Consider the following 5,073-nt stretch of genomic DNA (forward strand, 5'->3'; position numbering starts at 1 on the left):
CTTTCCACCTTCAACAACATAATGTTATAAAGACCAGTGTTGTCCAACCTTCACACAACCTTTCCACAACATAATGATATAAAGACCAGTGTTGTACTCCTACCTTCACAAAACCTTTCCACAACATAATGTTATAAAGACCAGCGCTGTCCTCCTACCTTCACACAACATAATGTTATAAAGACCAGTGTTGTCCTACCTTCACCCAACCTTTCCACAACATAATGATATAAAGACCAGTGTTGTACTCCTACCTTCACACAACCTTTCCACAACATAATGATATAAAGACCAGTGTTGTCCTCCTACCTTCACACAACCTTTCCACAACATAATGATATAAAGATCAGTGTTGTCCTACCTTCACACAACCTTTCCACAACATAATGTTATAAAGACCAGTGTTGTCCTACCTTCACACAACCTTTCCACAACATAATGATATAAAGACCAGTGTTGTACTCCTACCTTCACACAACCTTTCCACAACATAATGATATAAAGACCAGTGTTGTCCTCCTACCTTCACACAACCTTTCCACAACATAATGTTATAAAGGCCAGTGTTGTCCTCCTACCTTCACACAACCTTTCCACAACATAATGTTATAAAGATCAGTGTTGTCCTCCTACCTTCACACAACCTTTCCACAACATAATGTTATAAAGGCCAGTGTGGTCCTCCTACCTTCACCCAACCTTTCCACAACATAATGATATAAAGACCAGTGTTGTACTCCTACCTTCACAAAACCTTTCTACAACATAATGTTATAAAGGCCAGTGTGGTCCTACCTTCACACAACCTTTCCACAACATAATGTTATAAAGACCAGTGTTGTCCTACCTTCACACAACCTAATGATATAAAGACCAGTGTTGTCCTACCTTCACACAACCTAATGATATAAAGACCAGTGTTGTCCTACCTTCACACAACCTTTCCACAACATAATGTTATAAAGACCAGTGTTGTCCTACCTTCACACAACCTTTCCACAACATAATGTTATAAAGACCAGTGTTGTCCTACCTTCACACAACCTTTCCACAACATAATGATATAAAGACCAGTGTTGTCCTACCTTCACACAACCTTTCCACAACATAATGTTATAAAGACCAGTGTTGTCCTACCTTCACACAACCTTTCCACAACATAATGATATAAAGACCAGTGTTGTCCTACCTTCACACAACCTTTCCACAACATAATGATATAAAGACCAGTGTTGTCCTACCTTCACACAACCTTTCCACAACATAATGTTATAAAGGCCAGTGTGGTCCTCCTACCTTCACACAACCTTTCCACAACATAATGTTATCAAGACCAGCGCTGTCCTCCGACCTTCACACAACCTTTCCACAACATAATGTTATCAAGACCAGTGTGGTCCTCCTACCTTCACACAACCTTTCCACAACATAATGTTATAAAGGCCAGTGTGGTCCTCCTACCTTTCCACAACATAATGTTATAAAGACCAGTGTTGTCCTCCTACCTTCACACAACATAATGATATACAGACCAGCGCTGTCCTCCTACCTTCACACAACCTTTCCACAACATAATGTTATAAAGGCCAGTGTTGTCCTCCTACCTTCACACAACATAATGATATACAGACCAGTGTGGTCCTCCTACCTTCACACAACATAATGATATACAGACCAGCGCTGTCCTCCTACCTTTCTGTAGACGATCATGTTGGGAGATTCCTCATCGGGGTCTGCTGTTCCCACTCCACTCGGGTCCTGGCTGGACTGGTTCATACTGTAACTGACTGATGTCTTCTCTTGTTCTCTTTATCCTTTGCTCTCTCTCTCTCTTTCAGTCCCTCTCCGTTGTTCTCTTTATCCTTTGCTCTCTCTCTCTTTCAGTCCCTCTCCGTTGTTCTCTTGCACTCTTTCTTCTTCTGTCACTGGAGGCTGGGGAAAGAGAAAAGAAGACATTAGATCCATCTCATAGCTGTCTATTCTCTCTCTCTTTCAATCCCCTTTTTTTCTCTCTTTCTCTTTTATTGGAGACATTAGATCCATCTCATCTAGCCGTCTCTATTCCATCTCTTTATTTTTTTCCCTGTCAGAGGAAATAAGAACACAACACTATTACACTGAAACTCTCTCTCTCTCTCTCTCTCTCTCTCTCTCTCTCTCTCTCTCTCTCTCTCTCTCTCTCTCTCTCTCTCTCTCTCTCTCTCTCTCTCTCTCTCTCTCTCTGTCTCTCTCTCTCTCTCTCTCTCTCTCTCTCTGTCTCTCTCTCTCTCTCTCTGTCTCTCTCTCTCTCTCTCTCTCTCTCTCTCTCTCTCTCTCTCTCTCTCTCTCTCTCTCTCTCTCTCTCTCTCTCTCTCTCTCTCTCTCTCTCTCTCTCTCTCTCTCTCTCTCTCTGTCTCTCTCTCTCTGTCTCTCTGTCTCTCTCTCTCTCTCTCATTATCTCTCTCTCTCTCTCTCTCTCATTCTCTCTCTCTCTCTCTCATTCTCTCTCTCTCTCTCTCTCTCTCTCTCTCTCTCTCTCATCTCTCTCTCTCTCTCTCTCTCTCTCTCTCTCACTCTCTCTCTCTCTCTCTCTCTCTCTCTCTCTCTCTCTCTCTCTCATTCTCTATCATTCTCTCCCTCTCTCTCTCTCTCATTTTCTCTCTCTCTCTCTCTCTCTCTCTCTCTCTCTCTCTCAGCGGATGGTGGAGGAAAGAAGAACAGGAGAAAGAAGAAACCATTAGATCCATCTGATATACAGTGCCTTCGGAAAGTATTCATACCCCTTTGACTTAGTCCACATTTGGTTGTGTTACATCCTGAATTCAAAATGGATTAAATATACTGAACAAAAATACAAGTGCAGCATCTAACACTTTCAAAGATTTTACTGTGTTACAGTTCATATAAGGAAATCAATGCATTTAAACAAATGAATTAGGCCCTAAATCTACGGATTTCACATGACTGGGAATATAAATCTGCATCTGTTGGTCACAAAAAAAGTAGATGCGCGGATCAGAAAACCAGTCAGTATCTGGTGTGACCATTTGCCTCATGCAGTGACACATCTCCTTCTCATAGAGTTGATCAGGCTGTTGATTGTGGCCTGTGGAATGTTGTCCCAATCCTCTTCAATGGTTGTGTGAAGTTGCTGGATATTGGTGGGAACTGGAACATGCTGTCGTACATGTCGATCCAGAGCATCCCAAACATGCTCAATGGGTGACATGTCTGGTGAGTATGCAGGACATGGAAGAACTGGGACCTTTTTTGCTTCCAGAAATTGTGTACAGATCCTTGTTACATGGGGCTGTGCATTATCATGCTGAAACATGAGGTGATGGCGGCGGATTAATGGCATGACAATGGGCCTCAGGGTCACGGTGTCTCTGTGCATTCAAATTGCCATCAATAAATTGCAATTGTGTTCATTGTCCCTAGCTTATGCCTGCTCATACCATAACCCCACCATCGGACACAATGTTCACAACGTTGACATCAGCCCACACAATGCCATACACGTGGTCTGCGGTTTTGAGGCCATTTGGAAGTACTGCCAAATTCTCTGAAACGATTTTGGAAGCGGCTTATGGTAGAGAAATTAACATTAAATTCTCTGGTGGATATTTCTGCAGTCAGCATGTCAGTTGCACTCTCCCTCAAAACAAAGAGACATCTGTGGCATTGTGAAGTCACCTGGAATGCATTTCAATTAACAGGTGTGCTTTGTTAAAAGTTAATTTGTGGAATTTCTTTTCCTTCTTAATGAGTTTAAGCTAATCAGTTGTGTTGTCACAAGGTAGAGGTCGTATTCAGAAGATAGCCCTATTTGTTAAAATACCTAGCCCATATTATGACATGACCAACTATGATGACACTGACTCTCATGAGGACTGCCACAGGAAAGGAAGACCCAGAGATAGCTCTGCTGCAGAGGATGCTGCAGAGGATTAGTTCATTAGAGTTACCAGCCTCAGAAAATGCAGCCCAAGTAAATGCTTCACAGAGTTCAAGTAACAGACACATCTCAACTGTTCAGAGGAGACTGCGCGAATCAGGACTTCATGGTCGAATTGCTGCAAAGAAACCACTTCTAAAGGACACCAATAAGAAGAAGAGACTTGCTTGGGTCAAAAAACACGAGCAATGGACATTAGACCGGTTGAAATCTGTCCTTTGGTCTAATGAGTCCAAATGTGAGATGTTTGGTTCCAACCACCATGTCGTTGTGAGATGCAGAGTAGGTCAATGGATGATCTCTGGATGTGAGGTTCCCACCGTGTTGGGGTGCTTTGCTGGTAACATGGTCTGTGATTTATTTAGAATTCAAGGCATACATAACCAGCATGGCTACCACAGCATTGTGCAGTGATACGCCATTCCCATCTGGTTTATATTTAGTAGGGCTATCATTTGTTTTTCAACAGGACAATGACCCAACACACCTCCAGGTGATGTAAGGACTATGTGACCAAGAAGGAGAGTGATGGAGTGCTGCATCACATAACCTGGCCTCCACAATCACCCAACCTCAACCCAGTTTAGATTGTTTGGGATGAGTTGGACCACAGAGTGAAGGAAAAGCAGCCAACAAGTACTCAGCATATGTGGGAACTCCTTCAAGACTGTTGGAAAAGCATTCCAGGTGAAGCTGGTTGGGAGAATGCCAAGAGTGTGCAAAGATGTCATCAAGGCAAAGCGTGGCTACTTTCAATAATCTAAAATGTTTTTAGATTTGTTTAACACTGTTTTGTTTACTATATGATTCCAGATGTGTTATTTCATAGTTTTGACATCTTTTCAACAGTTTTTACCCCCAAGCCATAAGACTCCTGAACAGGTAATCAAATGGCTACCCGGACTATTTGCATTGTGTGCAACTCCTCTTTTTACGCTGCTGCAACTCTCTGTTTATCATATATGCATAGTCACTTTAACTATACATTCATGTACATACTACCTCAATCAGCCTGACTAACCGGTGTCTGTATGTATCCTCGCTACTTTTATAGCCTCGTTACTGTATATAGCCTGTCTTTTTACTGTTGTTTTTATTTCTTTACCTACCTATTGTTCACCTAATACCTTTTTTTG

The 5,073-nt window shown here is 42.2% G+C and overlaps 1 pseudogene; it reads right to left on the reverse strand.

The window, feature by feature from the left end:
* The window catches only part of LOC115115794 (regulator of G-protein signaling 6-like), a 167,408-nt pseudogene extending 165,349 nt beyond the window's left edge, over window positions 1–2,059 (reverse strand).
* Window positions 2,060–5,073: the final 3,014 nt, after the last annotated feature.

This window comes from Oncorhynchus nerka, linkage group LG13 (assembly GCF_034236695.1).
Source record: "Oncorhynchus nerka isolate Pitt River linkage group LG13, Oner_Uvic_2.0, whole genome shotgun sequence".
Classification (NCBI taxonomy): domain Eukaryota; kingdom Metazoa; phylum Chordata; class Actinopteri; order Salmoniformes; family Salmonidae; genus Oncorhynchus; species Oncorhynchus nerka.